Raw genomic sequence first — 23056 nt, 5'->3', positions numbered from 1 at the left:
CGTAATATATTAAAGTATGCAATGATCCTGGTTGATCGAGTTGCCAGCTTATAACGTCGCAGATCCCGATGTCCTGAATCCAAACTTCACGTCTAACAGCTGGCTTTAGTTTGTGGTTATGACTTATATCCCGTTTTACGGTGAAGGTGAAAATCTATAAAATATGTAGAAACCACCTCTGTATAGACTTGGCTATATATTAGAGCAGCGGTGTGCAATAAGCTTCAAATCCACAAATAGGAGGAGCACTTGACCCAAGTCTGGGACATTTGCAAGCTTATAAATATAAAACCGAAATACTACTCATTGATTAATCCCGAAAACCCAGAAACTATAACATCTACAAACTTGAAATTTGGCAGGTAGGTTCCTTATAGGGCGTAGACATCTGGTAAGAACTTAGAAGGATTTTACGAAAATCTACCCCTAAGGGAATAAAACGTGGGTTGGAAGTTTGCGTTTCATAAATTTCGCGCGGGTAAAGCTGCAGGTTCAGATAGAATACTATATTTTAACCCTTAATAAGAGAGCCCGTGTGACATTTCGGATTCAAATACAAAAATTGAAACGATTTTGTTTTGTTCCACTTAAGTGGTTTTAATGTATCCTTCGAAGTGATTAAGTAATAATATTTAGTTTCTTAGACTCGTAAAACTAAAACGACTGCTTTATAGGCGTTGTTTTATAACCCCCATATAAGTTAAATACTTAGCTTAATATCGTATTTAAATAACCTTTTTCTATTATTAATTTTAAAAGGTTATTGTTTATTGTTTGAAAGCAAGGCATGGCATCATCTACACGCAAAGATTTTGGCATTGTAAGATACTATATTATTCCTTGCACCAAAATTGCGCGTTTTAATTGCGTCGATGAAGTTTCTTAGTGGTAGGTCTTTGTGCAAGCCCGCCTGGGTAGGTACCTCCCACTCATCAGATATTCTACCGTCAAACAGCAGTACTCAGTATTGTTGTGTTCCGGTTTGAAGGGTGAGTGAGCCAGTGTAACTACAGGCACAAGGGCCGTAACATCTTAGTCCCCAAGGTTGGTGGCGCATTGGTGATTTAAGGAATGGTTAAAAGGAATGGTGAAGTAAGGACCACTTACCATCAGGTGGCCCATTTGCTCGTCCGCCTACCGATATCATATAAAAAATGTCCATTGATTTTTTTTCCATCTGTAATCACAATGAAAAGTATCATTAAAATTCATTACCTCCTGTGTTTGTGCACACACCTGTGCAGCATAATATGACATAAGTAGTATTTTAATAAAAATTAATAATAATATATATTTTCAAATATTTGATTTCGATAACAAATTAACCAGCCTTATAAATAAGAAATCACCCTTTAAACGGAACGAACAAAGCATTTAACACTCCGGCCAACTATCGCCCCGATAGTATCAACCCCTAATTAAATACAGGGTAGTATCGACGGTAGACGCCCGCTAATGGACTACAGTAACGCTTTCCTTTACTTAACTAAATCGTTTAACCTCATAAAATTTGTCTCAAGTAATGAATTCTGAAGTTGAATAATTTAACTTAATAATTAAATTATTTTTCAATTACTTTATTTATATTGAGTTCATTTAAATATTTATAAGTTATAATAGATAATAACAGTACACTGTTCTATAAAAAGTATTGTAAAAGTTTAATAAAATATAAGTCCGAAAATATTAAATTGAAATGAGTTAATCGTCAATAAATATTATAGAAAAATATATAATTTGTTTTAACTTTCAACAATAAAGTGTAATCTATTAAATTAAATCTGAAAACCCTTACCCGATACCCAATAAATGAACAACAGATTTACGATCTACCGGCGATCTAAGCTATCACAATGTCGGGGAAGCGGCCGCCTCTAACGGCGTCGTTACGGCCGCTAACGCCGGCTAACGGCTGTTAACGCCGGCTATCAGCGATAGAGGGCGGGCGGAAGGCCACCTGCGGCTAACGTCCCGCCCGCCTTAATGCATCCGCACTTATTTATTCCCGAGTTACGGCCTGATATGTTTCCTGATGGTTATCTGAAGGGACATATTCAAACGAAAAACAGGACATCGACTTCCGCCGTTTTATTGAACGGATCGGCGTTTTAACGTCCTAAATGGTTATTAAAAGCGTTCACTTTCATACTTAAAAAAAATAATATGTCCAATTGCTAAAGCATACTTAACATGAAAATAAATAAAATATAATATATCTACTTAATTACTTGGTCGGGACTTGAGCAGGCCGGTCTGTTTAGATGCCACTCACCGATCACCTATTCTACCGCCAAAGAGCAATCTATGGGCAATGGTGACTTACCATTAGGTGGGCCATTTGTCCGTCTTACCTGCTTGAAATTATAACATATATATATTAGGCCTTTAACAAACTATATAACTCTAATAATAAAATATGTTGATATGACGAAATATCAATAAGCTTCAAAAAAATCCCAATAGTGTAATCACTTTTTCTGTTATATAATATTTTATTAATGTATCGTCTAGCCTGTTCGATTTTGCAAAACTCATTTGAGTCTAGATTCAGAAATGATAAACAGAGCAGTAATTGCTTTTTGTGTATCCATTTTTATTGAGAAACACAACGTTGAAGTACTTTACAGACGTACGATAAAATGTCTTATGAACTATCATATTTTTATCATATCTTATCTTTATTAACTAAAATAGACTTGCATTAAATTTCATGAAATTATGAAAATGGAATTTACTTCCAAAAAATATCGTAGACGTTAAATACGCTAGTTTCGATTAACATAGGCATATCCGTTTGAATTAGTTGCTTTTCGTAGATATAAAGCAAGATATTCCGTTGTCTGTGTGTGGAGACCTTTAACGTCGGACAACGTGAAACAAATTGCCACAACAAATCATCGTAATGGATATTTGTGGGCGAATTTTGCTGTGGAAGGTTGCGATTTTGGAGATTATATCAATTTTTACTAGTTATTGTCTAGCAATTATTATTTATAACATATTTCGAGAGTAATCTTAATGCAATCTGTGTTCTTGAATTAAGTAACAGCCTATTTCCTGGGTAGATGCTCGTTAAGTAGAAAGATTACCAGCAATATCCTTTCGTTCGAGTACTGAAAGCCTTAATTTAAAAGTGGTTGTCAATCGCGACTTCACTCGCATTTGATGGGTTCGTCGTTTGTAATAAAAAAGTATCCTTGGGGTTCAAGCTTCCTTCAGACCAAATAACATTAAATTCACTGCAGTGGTTGTGGTTATGGAACAGACAGAGCTACTTCCGCATTTATAATACTAGTATAGAAATGATGAAGAAAAAACTAAAAATGAAATGAGAAAACCAAGATATCGGGGCTGATCTGATTGAATCTAAATTGAACATATAAGAGAATGTAAGTTAAGCACTGGATTCCAAGTATTTATAACCATAAAGTTACATCCCAACGGCAGAGATTATATCCCATTTTTGGGCATGCTGTTTGGGCAAAGCTCTCCTCTCCTGTCCATTCAAGAAAAACGTTTAAAGCTTTTTCGACTACGTTGCTGCAACTCGGATACAGATGTGTCAGTATTGCGCCCGCAGGTTCCTTTATTGCCAAGTCGAATTAAACAGATGTCTGAACCCACAATCTTCGGTTTATTTTTCATCTTCGACTAGTATTAAAAGAAATTGACACAAGGCTACGTCTATTATAAGAACACAGTTTGAAGAGATGTTTTAGCGCTAGAAACAAGATGGTTCTCAAGGTGTGATGCCTAGAAGCACTAGGTCAGTAATGTTGGTGTTTTGAAAAGGCCTATTTTAGTACTTAAAAAAGGTTAATATTAAAAACAGTATTAATTCGTCGACTTTGACCTGGTATGAGAATTAAATCATTATTAATTTCTCAAACAATTATTTTACTATCAAGATCAATAGAAATTGAAATATCACGATCAAAACTTGACACGTCAGATAAACTGTATTGCCCTGGCCCTTAATCATTCTGTGGTACAAAGTAATTTTAACAATAAATACTTCGTTAATTACAATGCCCAATTGCATAAAATTAAATATACATACATAAAAAATATGACGCTGTTTATAATCGAGAAAACTTCAAATTATTGACTAAGGAGGTTGAAGCGACTGCTGGTCCAAATTCAATTGTTTCTCTCGGGACCTGCCCATGTAACCATTTAACAATTATTGTACCCTTAAGCAATATATTGTATGGGGTAATTCAGTATTGATCACAATCACTACTGAGCTACTGATTTGTTAATGGACCAAGAGGTACCAACATACATAGATCCTTAAGTATTGCAGACCAAGCTGCTGAATATAAGTTTCTAAGGGTAGTTTTGATAAAGGAATCTTATTTTAAATAATTTTCCGATTTACTATTTACAATCGATAAATATTTGTCTCGTTCGTGCACCAGTTAACTTCCTCGCGTTATCTTCAACAAAAATACTCGCTAGCAGTTTATAGTTGGTTTTAGTTTAAAATTTCACCAGCGCGATACGGTCGTATCTCGCGAAGTTTTACTTTGTGCCCGCTTCCGAAGATACGCCGTGATATATTCGGAGGAGATAGTTCAGAAGTTAGTGCTATCCACCCGATTGTTTGAGACGTTTTAAATAAATATATTCTACTACATACTGGCCACTGCATAGAAAAAACGCTATGATTGACATTCTTGTAAAATTTACGTCATTACTTAAAAAAATAATTCTTTAATATTGATGTATTCCGAGTTGTGAGAGCCATTTTCTAATTACTTTGCAAGTAAACATTGTAGGTATCATATTTGCACCGCTGTGGTTGTTTCTGGAGTGGTTACTTTCGGTGCCAGTAGTTTATGGGCATATTTAATAATAAATGATAATCAGCTAGTTTTAAAAATAATTAAAGTAAATTCTCGGAGTCCTATAACGTGAAGATCTAGCAGCTCCTTCTTTTGTAATACTAAAATGTACATATTCTAACCCCATTAACAGCTTAGCTACTTAGTAACCCAATAACAAAAAAATAAATGTGTTTTTTTCCTACATCGACTAACCCATACATATTTGCCTTTAAATCGTCTGTTTGTCAATTGATTTATTTTTATGTTTAGTAGATGTTGACGAGGTTCTATATTAGTATAAAGTCTTCCACCGCATACGCATAGTTCGTTAATCAAGAAAAAAAAATGGTTCCTCAAAATATTTCTTTCTTAAATTTTCAATAGTGGTTATGGTAGGAAATAGACGATTGACTTCGCAAAGATCACAGTCAATGAACGAACCCATATGACGTTCACCTAATACAGTACAATAAACAGCAATACTTGCTCAAGTACTGAGCAAGTACGTGCTTTAAGACAGCAATGATACGTGACGATACAAGTTTGGACCTCCAATACAATACTAACCGAACTCATTCCTGCGTTTGGTACAAGGATTGGAAATAAACACCACCTCAAGGATGCATTAAGATGCTTTCGATATTGATTATTTTAATACAGACAGATATTTTTTTCTAAATACCATCCCCAACTATATCTAACCAAAAGTTTCCGACACAATTTAAAAACTGACAAATTTAAAAAGTTATTATATAAGGCATATTATTATATAGAAGATATGTTATAGTATGTAATATTTCATTAAGGATATATTATGTTTTAAAAATATATACTATATGCAGATAAGGACGAATTGGAACCTTATTATTTTTGTTGTTAAAGTTTTTCTAGTTAAAATCTATATTAAAATCGTATTAGTTATACATACTTTAAAGTATTTGAAAGAACCTTAAACATAGTGTATTTCGTTTCAATTTTATCAATAAGGGTGTAGCAACAATTACTTTTGTTTATTAATTAAAGTGTAAAACAAAACGTAAAATTTTCAAGTGGCCCATGAGGGGATCGAACCCGCGACCTTCGCGTTATTAGCACGACGCTCTAACCAACTGAGCTAATGGGCCAGATATCCAAATACCAAAAACAACAACCGTACTTTAAAAATCTTACACTATTAAATTCAGTCATAGATTATGATATTTTTTTATATTTTGAATATATAAACAACTACATAACATGCTTACGACAACCTGTATAAATCACATCCATCATATAATTTCTAAATAAAAACCATAAATATGTATATAAAGCTTTTTCTGACAATCAAACGTACAAAATACTTTCAACAAATTTCGTTTACAAAAAATATTATAATGCAAAATTGACACTAACCGCCGTCACTAATAAATTAAGGCACGTTCCAAACATTGCAACTAATACGCTTTAGATGTTCTTCTAATTAAACTGTTATGTTAGTTGCACATCTAATGTCGCGCCAATGTCGCGCGAATGTTGCACGAATGTTGCAATGTTCACGATAAGATTGCACTTCGGAATTTGTGCATACATGAATACTTGAATGTTCTTAATGTTTTTGATAACGGCGTTTTGAAATATGAATACTTGGATTTTGTTAACAAACACACTGCAAGCTCTTTGGTTATAAATTCTGTTGTTGCGTTTTAAATATAGAACAATTACACCGAAGTAATTCGAGTGCATATAGGTCTTACAATCATATAAATAAAACAATATGAAACCTAGTCAATAAATATTGACCGTGTATATTAAAATTATTCGAATATAACATATAGCTCAACGCTTTTATGCTATATTAACTTTTATGTAAATACAAATAAAGATGTAAACTGCTTGCTTGCAACTTTACCTTCGGCTATCACTATTATAAGTATGTATATTTATTATTAATTATCAACATTACGACATTCTCGTATAGCACCTAATGGTATCTGTTATCTGACGATTGCCGGTAACAGTGGAACATTCATTCCAGACTCCATCGCTATCGCGGGATAAGCTTAAAACATTCGGATAGCCGTGAGACAAATGAATCACTTTGCCATTATGGTATAAGGGTGAGTATTCACGGAGGAGGTTTATCGGTGTGGGCGATATGCCATATTAATACTGTGATCTATCGAAGGTGATAGTAGAGAATAGTATTAAATAATTAACGAACTTACTACAAATGTATGCAGACAGTGAAAACGTGTGTCCTTTTATTTATATAAATGCTATTTTACATATCCATTTGAAATTAAATTAAATCAAAACATAATTCATTCGAATGATTTCAAAACGACAGTTCGTTTTTAAAAATAAAATACGTCAGAAATTCAATAGATATTCTTGGTAACGGATTCAAATTCTGCATATCCTGCATAAATATAGTCTTATCAAACAATAATACAACAATTGATTTATTTATTTTTTTACATCGCACACAATAACGTATAATAATGAAACAGCGATTAGCACATTAGAAGTTATTGACATCGGGTCGCGCCGTATGCGGGCGGCCTTACCGCAAAGATTACGTCCTAACTGATAGAGGGGAGTGCTTTCAGAGATAAGGCGGAGACAAAATCGGCGTATGATTCAAATTGCACGCGCTGTTTATATCTCGTTAGCCATGTTTAAAGAAAATTAAACTGCATATCAACTACGATTCCAAGTTAATAATTTGTGGATTATTATGTTTTCGTTTCATTTGAAGTGGGAAGGTTTTAAGTGGTCTGCAGTTTGTTTAATGTTTGAAAGATTGCTTTTAAATTGGTTTGATAATATAAATATATCACGATGCGATGTTTAATCGTGGACGAGATACGTTAGGGTTAAGTTGCTTTTTAAAACACCGAGTACTTTAACAGTATATTATATTCTATGAATCGTTGGATGTGAAATTTTGAGACTTATAATTTACCTACCACTTATCAAAGCTTGTAACAATATCAACAATCTCTCTAGCTGTATCCCGGTGAGGCAGTGAGGCGGTGAGGCAGTGTCAATGCAGCCCGCGCGTATTATGTATTTTACTTTTCAGAGTAATTAATATTAAATGAAATTTATAATAAAATATAAACAGCAATCCCGCTGTAACGTCACTTGCATTAAATAAATGAACAATCCAAGCAACAAAGTCGAAAAAAAAAGTCAACAATTGAACATCGCCGAATCAAATCAATTCGCTATATTGCGGTGAAAAAGTGCGCCCTTTTCAATTTATCACACAAACGCAGGCCTCGTGTATCCGTTTTTCACCTCTCGTCTCTGAACTTCACACGCGTCTACGTTTTGGCCTGTCGTGTATTAAATACAATTAAGTACTTTTCGATTGTGAATTTTTTTAAGGTTTCTGACTGATTATAAACCATAGAAAGTATCCGAACGAATGTTGGATAACAAAGGCAGTATCACAGAACTAATCTCTATCGCATCGACACTTACAATGCGTTTATTTTGTTTATAACTTATGTGACACAAACAACTGGTATGATTTGCTTTTTTTTATTTCTTTTTTAGTATTTGAAATTAGAACGTTTAAATATTTCTATAAACGATTAAAAATAAAACTGAAATGTACTAAATTCAATTACAACTACGGTTCAAAGTTATCGTATTCGTTTTTAAGTATCTACTAAGTCTTCAAAAATATTTTAATAGCCCGTCATGGCTCTCAATAGTGGTATTAGTTACCGATATGTGAAACTAATGTTGGTTAAATATAAATTACATATATTAGGTGTAATTAACGTAAGCTATCTGTCAAATAGTCTGGTAAAAGTTCACCACTGCCTATAGACTATATCACTGTAAGAAATATTGATCATCTCTTATGTCGTCTAAGCTCCAGCAACATTAGTAACTAAAATGTTATGTCCTTTCTGCCTGTTATTACATTCGCTCGGTTACCGTTCACGTAACATACGATGAGTGAGTTACCCAAACGGACGTGCACAAAGCCCTAACCACCAACTAAATAAACATTCACTGAAATATTCGTTTTCTATTTTATTTTAGACCAATAAAACTAGTTTGACATAACTCATAATTCGAATTTAAAACAAAAGTAACATATAAATAACACGCAATGTTATGCAACTTGTTACTTGTGACTAAAATGTTGAGTGACACATGATTTTTGGTTGTTTAAGGCAAAGGTGGTATCGTCGCGTTGTGTCCATCAGACCGGCACTATCGCTCGTGCACGACTCTCAATTTTATTTCAATAGTTTATACCTCGTATTATGTACAAGTTCAATAGAAATAAACCGAACGTTATGACGGGTTGTACATGTTTGTAGCGCAAGTGAATCTTTGAAAAAATTTTAAACAGTGTTGTATATTGGTGAGAGCGTGGAGGTTATAACCCCGGGTTAATCCAGGCGCAGTTGTTTTACGAGTTCCTATTACATACTTAATTATTTCGTGGTGTAAACTCAGTGATGGATGCTATTTTACTCTGGAACAATGTCTAAAAAATAAATCTTATCATAAACTTTAACCTTTCATCCCAGCAACGCTTAAGGGCTGTTTTTCATTTTACATTATTTAAGATTGTACATATGTGACCTATATATGTACGAGCGCGTGGTGCAGCTTGCTATTGAAGCTGTTGAAATTACTCAGCACTTTAATACCACGGGCATAAACATAGTTTTATTAAGTAATTCAAACAATACATTTTGAATATTTCCCTTTTACATAAGAAAAAATAATAATGTTCGGAACATAAATTGTAACTAAAACCTTATTGTGCAAAAACTTTTTACTTAATCATTGAATTGAGTCACCCAAAGGAGTTTCACTTTAAAACCTTCAAATATAACGTCAGTTTCGATGTAATATTTGACGTATAAAACAGTAAAATGTTAAAGCATCGTACGTAGTTGAATCCAGTACTGTTTACCTTTTGGTCGTGTAAGTCAAAGGCGTTATCGGCGCGGCGCATCCATCAGCCTGGCTATCTCCGCCGCACACCGCACTGCGCGTTTTATTTCACATGTATAAACCCAGCTTTAGCGCTTAGTGCACGATGAAGCATGGTTGCCGCTATTTATATAGAATTTATGACTGTTCTAATATTATTTTTAAAAGAGATTTTTTAATTTATGTTCGCTTTAAGCCAAAGTAGAAACTTTTTCAATCTTTTTCTGTATAATATTTAAATATTTAGACATAGGTATATACAAGTTAACTATTTACATTTCTTATGCGAAAAGATCTTCCGTACATAATAGATATATATATTCAAAATTAATCTATACTATTTGATATTACCTACAGAAACTCAGTTGCTTAATAGTTGCAGTTTCAGCTTTCCATATCTGGTGTGAAATTCAGAAGACAAACTCACGTGGGAAAATCGTGAAAAAAAATTAAAGTAATAAAAACATGAGCCGATATTGGGATTCTGGTCAAAAAATCTCATTCCAATGTCACCAGAATCGAGTTTGCATTGTCTAAAAAAAAGTTCGCTTCGTTTCGTTTAACTCGCCATACAAAATGTAAAATAAAATTTTCTCATATCGATATTTCATAAAAGTCGAGTCATTTGTATCGGCCGCTATTAGCGGTAACTCGAATTTTATCTCGAGCAATAAAGGATCGACTACGTTTATAAATAATAAATTGCTAACAATAAGGTCCGGTAATTAGGATATAAATTCTTGAAGACGATATGAAAGATATGAGGACGAACCTGATTTGCTTACGAGTGCCGTCAGTGTTCGTTTCCATTTTACTTACAGATAAAATATAACATCAGTAAGCTAATCGTCGAATGCACTCACGATAATCCTTCGGCTGGGAGCCATATTGGTTTCCCAATGACGTCATATCATATGACACTCTAACCACTTCTTTGATAACGATAAACAAATTTTCGATTATGTACAAAGCTATTGAAACCTACATCGCGAACGCGCCAACAATTATAATCTTTGTTTGTTAAACTGAAAACGATCCTGATTGTGGCCTACGAAACAATGGAATTGTGTCACGCTTTTTTTTAAAAAAACATAATTTCAAAATTTAACATGTGTTCTATTTTTAAATAAAAAAAAGTAAATATTATAAAATAATTAAGATTGAAAACCGTTCCGTAAGCAAGATACTTATCGATATATTAGTAAAAAAAAAATAATCTAGAAATACGTCAAAAAGTGTATATGCCAGAACTTTTCGTAAACGACATTTATCTAACTGACATTACAAACATATTCATACCTTATATCGTCAATACATTTAAAGGCACTCTTAGGATGGTCGTCATATTATTATATCACCCACATCAATAAACACACAGATAAAAAAAACTATCGGTTCTGACGTCTATAAAAAAAAAAAAAAAAATTAAAATCGAAGTAATCAAAACAATGCAATCACGCTCATAACGATAAGATGCTTTCAATTTTATATTTACTCTCGATAACGTCTGGCAAATAGATTAGGTTCACATTAGCGATACAGTCCGTCTGTTTATATCTATAAGTGGCCCGACGTATACATGTCTGTTTATCAATGCTTTGATGTGAATCAAGAAATATACCTCGTTAGATGCGTGTGGTATACTTAGTCACGGCCCTCCAGATTATTATTATACGTTATTATGAAATAGACACAAAGTTCTATCTACCGCACTCGCAGCGGGATTAGGATGTCTGGATGCTCCTAATTTAATTATTATATTACAAATTAATTTGAACAATTTCATTTCTATCAGTAAAATTTGTCAATAATTATTATTTATTCTGTGTATTCGTGTCTTTTAAAACAGTAATTAGTAATATTATTATAGTTTGACTATATCCAGATATCTAAACATATATTACATAAAAATTGTTAACTCGTTGCCCCCTATTGCCCTCCCCTAAATCAGGCCCTGATCAAATCAAAATGCATCCAGCATGGCAGTCTACTTGAAGAAATAGAGAATGAATGAATGAATACCTAGTTTCTTCGAGAACGGTAAAGTGATGAATCTGAAAAATTGTTCCGTCTATCATAAAGTTTCGCAGTTAATATCTAAACAATCGTAATTTATATCATTCTTTTGATCTTGAGTGACACGTCCATACGTGTTATAAATGTTGCTACTTAAAATATTGTTGAAAATGTTAATTGTTTAACGTGCGTTGAAAACATTATTTATATAATATATTTTTTAACAAATATAGTGGCCATAAAAATAATCACCGAATGAAATACGCGTCTCATGATTTCAAATTTTGACCTCAAGTGTCACTTCGGCTTCCATCACACAGCCCTATAAATGAGACAATTCATAAGATATTCAAAACTTTACCTTATACCATATATATAAAACATTTAAATAACATATGTAACCTTATTTTATCTCCAGTTTATTTATGTATAAATTATGAAATTTATGAAATCAAATAATTAAATGCCAGTTCTAATCTTTCAATCGCAATTCATTAGCTATGCACATCACTATTGCGTAACCATGCATTGAACGTAACGTCCCAACCCTATCCTAGACATTACGACATTACATACACATATTCGATTTGCTATTGAACTTTTGACTCGAACCTTTCAAACATCAAGATAAACAACAATAATTATAAATCCTCCCACACACGATACGGTGAAGCGTATAGAAATCGCACGAGTGTCGTGGGTTTCATTTCATATTTAACTTATTAATAATCTTTAATAAACCTTTTTTTTTTTAAATCGTTACTAGGTAGACGAGCGGACAGGTCCGCTGAACTGATTTATGGTCACATTCGAACTTAAATATCTCGTCTATATGTTGAAAGATTTTTTGTAATTATACCCGTAAGTCCACTGGCTCACACACGTTTCCAAATTTTAGACAATATGGAAAATTGCTGCTGAGCTGTACAATAAACTTTTAGTAGATGTTATCGAAACCTGTTTTAAGGAATTAAATGCTCTGTAGGTAAATCAATAAGTATACATTATATAAATATACCTTTTTTTTTTTATTTAACGACGAGGAATAGCTTTTACGCATGCCGCCCGGTCGGGGGACCGGGACGGGTATGTGGGATTCAACCGGGATCTAATGCCAACGAGGCCACTCACATGGTCCGCCCTGACGCCGATCAGGGACGTACCAGGAGCATCCCCGCGGCATCCCTCCCGCCAGTCTTAGCCGTGGCCGACGAGCAAGCTCAAGCCGGCCCCGTTGCCCAGGGTACACCACGAGGAGGTGACTGACATGTACCCCAAGGAAGCCTAACCCAACCTAACCTGACAACCAAACCCTATAAAGCGAGCGAAGACGGGGTGACTGCTAGTAGCATTGTACAAAATAATTACCTCATACCTTATTAATCTAAATCATGGTCAACATTGATATGTTAAGATGATTCATCATATCATAGTGTGTTTATTTATTTTATTTATTGAAATTCAGTGCATGTTTATAGAACCGCAAGAAAAATGTTGCGCGTCTGAAGCTGACCCTTATTGGTACTTTTACTGATGTGTCGGTTGCGCGCCGTTATATAGGCAGAGGTGCTTGCGTGTTCGATTGATGGATGCGCTCAACGAAAATTTCCTCGGGTAGCTCTTACTACAACGGGTTACAAATCTTAACTAATATAAAAAATACCAGAGTATACTAGTATTATATAATAAAGTAGCTCAAATCAAAATAAAAGATTTGATTGATGTTCTACTTGCATCTAGATTTCATATAAAATATACTCCACAAAAATATCTTTATAATATTTTGATAAGTATTCAAAATATGTCGTACAAGCCTGTCTCCATGTTGACCCTGGGACCTTTCAGTCATACGTAGGCATTGTCGCCCACCCAACAGATAATTCTACGGATATCTTGGGCCTATAAGAGATCAGTGGATAGACCCACGCATACTTGTGTATTCCATTTATATTTCTTATGCTTTAATGCATATCATAAAAATATACAAAGCACAAGGCATTATTTCTTTTGCATACATTAATAAAAAATAAAAAAAAAACAGTTTACCGCCATTTTTAACCATACGGTTATGACTTGAGGACGTAACCAAGCGATATTTCTACAATTAAATATTAAAATTTCGTTTCGTTTCAAAAACAAAAACTTATATAACAACGAAATCCCACAAAAAAATTATCCAACCTTTATCTTTGATGTATCTAAAAAAAAAAACTATTCTTTATTTTTAATCTGTTACTAAAATGTCTTGAAATCATAAAATTGATAAGCAAGTGTCCAGCTCATGGATGCTTTTAGAATGGAACGCAAAATAAACAATAGATACGTTTCAAACTGTTTTTTCCTTCTTAATATCGTTGACCGAATCACTATACAAATTAGCCTTAACGACCAAGTAATTTTTTTATAAGTAATTTTTGTTTAGATCCCAGTAATTATTAAAGTCGTTATTAGGATAAAAATGTTATCATACTTTGATTGATATTACTGTTATTTTTTTTCGATTATCGAACAATTTTTTTGGTTAAGTTTGTTCGTGAATTCGAATATTCAGCATGGAAGTATAACCAAATTGAAAGCCTTGTTTTTCGCTGATATTAAGCTAACTTTAACAACAAAAACATATCTTAAAGAAAGATATATATTTATATATAAAAACGGGTGGAATTTAAATAACAACAAGTATGTAGATTTCAATTCTGATCTAAGATTTACTTAGACATACTAATAGGATAAGTTTAAAAAACTAACAACACTAAACATGGCATATGCCAATAGTTTTGCATCAAAAATGTTTGACGTTTCATAACAGCGTTTCTATAAATTCCACTTTTAAATTTAATTCTTCGTAAAAGAAATTTTCCCTTTAAAAATAAAAAAAAATCAAGCAACCTCATTGTACGTGACTGTAGTCTCATTGCTTTAAAGAAGTTACATATAAAGCGTTTTACTCAAATCAAACCAAAAGAAATTTCACTTTAATAAACAGAAAGAAAGAGAAACACTTTTGAAAAACTATATTTTGCAGTTTATATGTATCTTTGCGTCCACAGTCACACAGTCACGGTTGCCGTCAAATTGTTTCATTTGATAATATATGCAAATTTGTTAAAAGCTTTTATCTCATACAATGGACGACGATATTCATACTCGTGAAGGAAAGATATAAAATTAACATAATATATTTGTTTTAAGTTTTGCGAAACATAAAGGGCAATGCCGTGGCATTTATTTGTTTCTTTTAATTTGCAATTGCAACAAAATCTTTTATCTTATGGAACTCTGTCAGGCTCCTTCCGGCTGTTTCTGATCAATGATTCCATAGTCAAACATCGATAATATTACATATGGATCTGTTCCGGCTTAAAGGGTGAGTGAGTAAGCCCAAGTCGTAATATTCTGTATTAAAGTAGACTTCGAATCCTCATGTTACCGGATTAAATAGCATATAAAGCTACTACCAGTTCTGTAATATCTCTTGTTATATTTGCATGGCAATAAAAATGTAGGCACTTCCGTATGTCAAACGGCTAGCAGTACAATGGACAAGATACTTACCAAAGATAGACTATAGACAGAATTTAGAACTAAGATTTTTTTTTTCGTATATATATTTTTGTCTCCACAGACACGTTATCCGTGCCTTATCTTAATTTTTTATTTATTATTTTAGTGTCTGCTTGTTTTTATTAGTAGTCAAAGTCACAATTTATATTTTAGGTTTTTTTAAGTACGAAATGTGGTACTCATATTAATATGCTCTTTTTTTTCGTAGATTCGAAGTTAACAGCTCTGTTACAATGTAAGGAATGGTTAATAATTCTTACAATATCAATAAACATAGATTACCTCTAACGTGACCTCTATGACACATAGCATGTCGCCTTATATAAATAGAAACGAAATCCAGTAAGTAAATAAATAATTATTATACACTAAGTTTCGAGATTGTTGTCGATTAAGTAATCATTTATTCTTGATCGTATTTAACTCATTATCCCTATTGATTCTTACGTCATTTTCGCTGGCCTAAGTCATCCTATCTTTTTGAGGAAAAGGCTTGTAGCTAACTTCTGGATACACTTTTCATACAGGCGACATACATTTCAGGCGACAAATGCAGGTTTCCTCAGATCCTTCACCACCGAGCACGCAATGAACTATAAACACAAAGTAGGATCAAGAGACTTAGGTGAAGCTTGATCGACTTTGAACCCGCAACTTTAAGTTAAATTACATTACAAGTTATGGTGTACGTCTATTAAATGTAGCAATAATCACTATCGCCACATCTGGTTACGCGTGTTGCGATAACAAACTTTACAACTATCTACTAATAAATTTTCCGCGCTCCGTACGCAAGTGCAGACCGTACTCTTGAAAAATTATCTCGATACGTAATTCGGAAAGTAATCGAAATGTATACTTTTTTTAAATTTCAAAGCATTACTTTACTTTTCCATTGGGAGTAATAAGAAAAGTACTGAGTCTACTTAGTAGTGCCTTACTTAATCTACTCAGTAGACTTAGTAGTCTTCCCCAGGTGCTTCTTATAAAGTTTCATCAAATACAGTTCAGTGGTTTGGCCGTGAAAGAGCATCAGGCAGACAGACACAGTTACTTTAGTATTTTTAATATCAGCATAGTTATTAATTGTATAGGTTTTTGCATTCATACGTTTTGGAAGAAGCAAATAAATTTGAAGTGTTTTAAATAACCATGCAGTAGAATAATGAAGTAACCAGTCCATGTGATATATTTAAATTTGCATTACAATAACGTACAGTGGTAGGTATCACACATTTCCTAAGGTGATGGAAGTTATCGTTAATATTTCTTAAGGCGCCGATGTTTACGAGCGGTGGTGACAATTTACCACTTACAAGCGCACGTGCCCAACCGACTACGTTTATTTAAAAAAAAATGCTATTGAAATTTATAACAAAAAAAAATTTATATTTTAGACGAAGACATAGGTTTTCCAGTCGATTAAAAATAAAACGTTAACATATTTTACGTCTTAATTTATATATATAAGACCAAGATTGCTGTCAGAACTCGTTCAGCCATAACATAACATAAACATAACATAATCAGCCTGTAAATTTCCCACTGCTGGGCTAAGGCCTCCTCTCCCGTTGAGGAGAAGGTATGGAGCATATTCCACCACGCTGCTCCAATGCGGGTTGGTGGAATACACATGTCGCAGAATTTCGTTGAAATTAGACACATGCAGGTTTCCTCACGATGTTTTCCTTCACCGCCGAGCACGAGATGAATTATAAACACAAATTAAGCACATGAAAACTCAGTGGTGCCTGCCTGGGTTTGAACCCGAAATCATCGGTTAAGATGCACGCGTTCTAACCACTGGGCCAAGTAGAAAAAAAAAGAGAAATTTAATAGAAAAAAAAATGAATAAACTATTCGTATGATTTAAATCGTGTAACTTCACCCTTAGCAGTAAATTAAGACGCGCACAGATAACGATACATAAATCCTCTATCGTTCAATAGCCGATCGCATCGAGTCTACTCTATATCCCGATAGAGTTTGTATTACATCTAATCGGGACAAAGGAAACGTAACAGACACAGGTGCATATAACTTATATGCTTCTTTCTATTTATATTTTTTTAGTTCTGCTTTACTATTATAATTTGTATTTGTTTTTATATCGAACTAAATTAATGAATAACAATCTTATGGCTTAGGTGTGAAATTAGGAGAAAAGGGAGGTTTATTTTTCATATATTTTATTGCTAAGAAGTTATCTGTATTGTATTGACATTATATTGTGAGCAATCGCTGATAATAGTGTTGAATTTGCCGCGCTTTTTTTATTTCAAAATGGCGGTCGAGTAAATGTCAACAATTTTAATTCACATTTCGCAGTTGCATGGATTTAGCTGCATTTAAATTTGAAAAAAATAAATATTGTAAGTCCAAAAAGAAATCGAGACGAGTCCGAAAGTCTAAAATAAATAATAATAATAATCTTTATTTTATATAGGTTTTGTAATCGTAGTACTTAATTAAGTATCATTTAATACTATTTTTAATTAATAAACTCCACTCCGACGTTTACGTCAAGACAGTTATATGATAATATATGTATTTACCGATGTGAGCCGAGATGGCCCAGTGGTTAGAACGCGTGCATCTTAACCGATGATTTCGAGTTCAAACCCAGGCAGGCACCACTGAATTTTCATGTGCTTAATTTGTGTTTATAATTCATCTCGTGCTCGGCGGTGAAGGAAAACATCGTGAGGAAACCTGCATGTGTCTAATTTCAACGAAATTCTGCCACATGTGTATTCCACCAACCCGCATTGGAGCAGCGTGGTGGAATATGCTCCATACCTTCTCCTCAAACGGGAGAGGAGGCCTTAGCCCAGCAGTGAGAAATTTACAGGCTGATTATGTTATGTTTTTATGTTATATGTATTTACATTATTTACTTGATAAATATTTAACAAACTGTTTCTTCTATTAAACGTTGGCTACATTTGACAGGAACATCCGTAGAAAATTTAAACTTAAAAGTTTTATTAAAAAATCTTAGTTCATAACGATTTTAATGAAGAATAACATAATTAGAGTACGTAGATTCCGAGAAGTGTCAAAGATTATAGAGTAATAACAAATTGGACATGACGGCTCGTACTCGTATTGGAAAATTTGGTCGGTACTAGTGCCTTCGATTGAACAATGAAATAATAGGAATTATATTAGGTATTTATTAGAAATATATCGGCAAGGATTACTTGTATATATAAAACTAAATATTTTATTTGTTTTAAAATTATTTCTAAATAAAATATATATACCATTCTTCTTATACAAATCACGTCGCTAGTAAGTTGGTAACATTTGAATGGATAAGAAAAATCATTAAAGTATTTAGGTATATAAACGAAAATAATATATTGTACCCGAGATATATAAATATAATTATGTATAGTTAGATTTTTAAAATCGTTTAAAATTGTATCAGATTTATCGATCTCACTACTGGCAGACAATTAAAAAGTAATGCTTTCAAAATAACAATTCGAATAAATAATATGACAACATTTAATGTAATTTTAAATTTGGAACATATAATGAGACATTAAATACAAGAAAAGAGTTCATTTTAAAAAACACGAGATTTTTTTTAAACTTGTTCATTTTAAATAAACAATAAATTACTAAAATCTTTACAAAGATTTTTAATTTCGATCATTCGTCGAACAAAATGGCTTTAGAATTTTTAAAAACAAATGGATATCCCGAGATGCAAGATCGATGGTTCACAATAAATCCTGACACGACAAGCAACAAGGTACAAGGTTCGATACCGGATTCTATTAACTGAATACGAAGGACCTAGGCACGTTGACAATGCCTAGATCACTATCAACGGCACCCACGTCGTTACTGACTTTAGTTGAATATATTAAAATCTCTTTTGTAATAGATATTTCGTTTGTCTATGGTCACTAGAGTTTCCTCATAGCATTGATTACAGCTATAAGGGGCATAATATAAATTACATGAAGTGATCTTCGTGAAATGCTCGTATTGGTTACCCACGGACTATTTATTCTACCCCCAAAGAGCAATACTTTGTATTACGTTTATGTCTGATGAGTGAGATGTTGTAATGACACGCACAAAGAACTCAACATCTTCGATCTCATGCAATACCGCGCGTGGCTTGTACTTCTGAAGGAACTAGTCCCTTTTGCCGAAGGTGTTTTTTTTAAATTGATTTAGTTAGACAAACGACGCAATACTATCAAATGCAAAGTGGTTGTCTGATTAAACCATATTTAAAAATAAATGATCTCTATGGTCACTTATCATCAGACCATTGATAATATACATATTTTCATAATATATAGAGACTCTTTGCAACACAATTTCAAGCCACAGCCTTTATTTTATTTGCAATACAATGTATAAATTCTAAGGTCAACATTAATATCATAATTCGTCTATTTTTCTGTTATGAAATAAAAATTATATCGTAACATCAAAACACGCTATAATTTATGTATCTCATAAAGCGTTATGTTTGTAATTAAGAGTGCAATCATTACACACGACATATCTAGGCGGGGCTGCGTGTGTGTTACGGCACTGTCCGAAACATTTCAATGAAAAAATCCAAGTCATTCTGTAACGAAACCTTGAAAAAAAAAAAAACAATTTAGTTTGAAACATTCGTACAATTCTTGATACTTCTTAACGAATACTAATTTCACGCATACTTATTAAAAAAAAAAAAAAACTTTCTGTTATTAGAAGAGACACTAACGTAGGATGTTAAATCTACAACGTAACTGAGTTTAGACGTCAGTAGTTTACACTACTTCTAATATAAGCTATTAACGACTAAACTATTTTAATCTAAAGACTGACTTAACGTTGTTATTCTAAATCCTACTTGTATTTATTTCTCAATAACTAATTTAAAATAAACTTGTTACTTCGAAGAACTTTCTACAATGACTCTATTATGGTTATAGGACCAGGAGTCGGCAAATAACAATAAGCTGTTTACGATTCTGCTGAAGATGAGTATTTTTCGGTGTTATACAAACAATGAAACCTAATAAATGATCTCTTTTATTGCTTGTAACTTGCAAGTGGCCAAATACTTTTGAGCGGTCGTGTATATGTCAAAATTATAAATGTCACATTATTAGTATAAAAATTTGTAAAAACTTAAGACCGATTTTATCATAAATAATATGTTTACAAACTTAACTTAAAGGGGAAGACATATCTCTCATACTATATTTAGTCACCTCTGTTTTTCCCTCTTCTGTAAGAAGTCTCACTTTGTATCTCACTAGTGAAATGTCGCAAACCGACTTACGGTATTTACTAATTTAATGCGTTTGTTTGAATGTTAATAAATGTTATAATGAATATTATAGTCAATGTCGCTTATTACTATTTAACAATAATTTACAATCGTGTTCTTCGGTGAGTATCACGGATATGACTGACATTAATATTTTCGTCTGTCAGACTAATCGACAAAAACATACGAATATAACTAATAAACGGATACAAATATCTTATAAAGTGAATCAAGGTAATGAAATGTCATTATACATCAGGCTTACATGTTATGATGTCTTCCTATTGACCTTTAGGTTGTAAAGGACTAATAAATATCAGTAGCTATGCGACAGAACCAGGTAACTGGCTTAAATTAATTGTATCGATAATATTATCACGAGTCTGACACGATGCCTTCAAAAACACGATTAGTTCGACAAAGTTATGATAAAATATGACATTACAAAACTTCATCATAAAATAACCAAGATTTAATATACTTATATTTTATTTAATCTATATTTTCATAAAAGACAGCTTACGTCAAATTAGCGTGACAGTGGGCTTTCCTTTATCTCTTATCAGTGGCTGTCACGCTACGCGTAGCGTGTTCATACGCACTTTTTAAGGCGCCTTTGACTAACACATATATAACAAAATCTACCGACTTACCCTCTTGTGAAATTCGAAATACTAATAGACTCGGCCCTGTATATTATAATTATTAAAAAAATCCACTAAGAGTCCATAAACATCTTACTACTGGGTTAAAGTCATTTCTTCTTGTACGGAGAAGGTTTTAAGCTTACTTCATAACAATTTTAATGAAATTCAGTTCAATAGTTTAGCCGTGAAACTGACTGACAAATAGACAGACTGATACTTTTTTAATAAATATATTTATTTATTTCAGGCTATATAAATTCTGTAACAATATTTCTTACAATGTTATGTAAGTAGTTTATAACTTTTAGATATTTGCTCAATTCAGGTATCTCCTTTAGACACTGGGGCACAGGGCTCAAAGACATGTGTATGTCCCCGTTGCTTCAGTGTAGGGCAGGCACATTTCTCACTAATCGTCATAATAATAATAGTATAGATATTTCATACAATCAAACAAATTAAGGATGTAAACTTAGTAGTGTTTTCTACAAGTTTGAACACACGACCTTTTCTAAAAAACTAGCGTTTTACCCGTTGGACCATTTCGGCTCTTAATACTGCAAAGATTTCTTTAGATATTAATAATATACATACAGACAAAAGTCGGTTCTTCTTTATACAAAGATTGTTTTTGTCATACCAACTTATGTATTTGTTCAGTAAGTCAAATACAATATTTTAATGTCAAAATATGACATACAATGAGGAAATGAATCCAAGATATTGCGTGATAAACTTGAGGCATGTGGTGTATTACCATAGACCTGGTTCGAGGCGAGTCATTTGTAACTTTTGGAAATGTGATGATATTTGATAAAGATTTTGGTAATTTTTATACTTATATGAATTTACTTGGTGGCTTTGGGCAAGCAAGTCTGGGTACGTACCACCCACCACACCACAGATATTCTGTCGCCCAACGATAATACTTAGTATTGTTGTGTTCCGTTTCCAAGAGTGTGGATCACGGGAAATAACATCTCAGCTTCCAAAGTTGGTGCCGTGTTGGTGAAGTAGGGAATTGTTAAGATTTATCACAGCGCCAATGTCAATGAGCTTTGGTTATCACTTACTATTAAGTGGCCTCAACGTTGGCTGAACGGATCTGAATGAAATTTGGCACAGAGATAGATTATAAGCTGGAAAAGCACAAATAATCCGAAACAAAATTACTTAACACTTGATCTCTCCCCACTCCGCACACGCATATCAAATCGAGAAGGCCGGAAACGAGTAGTTTATAAGTAAAGTCGTTAATGATTTAAAAATGGAAGAATTATTTTAATTAATGACTTAAATAAATATATGCAAATCTAAATTAAAAACAATTTCTTTACAAACTTGATCAATTGGAATGATGGCAAGAATGCTAGCAGCATTTCATCCTGACCTGGTGGTAACTCTATATTCAATTTCATCCTTCAACATGACAGTTCAAAATACTTTAGACAGCGTATTAAATATAGTATACCTTGATTTTGATTAGATATAGATATCAAAAATTCATATTCGTAGGCCGGGCGTTGACAAGCGCGTAGCAGAAGGGCGTGGTGTGCGTGACACAAAAGATATAAATCTGACACACACATGTAACAATGAAACAGTATCTCTTATGTCGTTTGTAATAAGGACTATAATCTAAGCGATATGAATTCGTAATCATGCATACAAAATACGGTTACGAGCCAAAATTGTGTCACCTGCGTGCGTCTTGCTGTCGAACTAATTTTGAATATATTTTTGTTGATGCTGTATAT

The 23056-nt window shown here is 33.1% G+C and overlaps 1 protein-coding gene and 1 non-coding gene across 4 annotated transcripts in view; one reads left to right on the top strand and one right to left on the bottom strand.

Annotated features, from left to right (window-relative positions):
- Positions 1-23056, top strand: part of LOC113396660 (zinc finger protein ush) — a 223885-nt gene that overhangs the window by 177202 nt on the left and 23627 nt on the right. The window lies entirely within an intron of this gene.
- Trnai-aau (transfer RNA isoleucine (anticodon AAU)) lies at positions 5880-5953 on the bottom strand. The gene has a single exon. It is a non-coding gene; the product is annotated as a tRNA-Ile (tRNA).

Source organism: Vanessa tameamea, chromosome 4 (assembly GCF_037043105.1).
Source record: "Vanessa tameamea isolate UH-Manoa-2023 chromosome 4, ilVanTame1 primary haplotype, whole genome shotgun sequence".
NCBI classification, from domain to species: domain Eukaryota; kingdom Metazoa; phylum Arthropoda; class Insecta; order Lepidoptera; family Nymphalidae; genus Vanessa; species Vanessa tameamea.
Note: the sequence above shows the minus strand (reverse complement) of the source record. Positions and strands in the feature narration are given on the sequence as shown.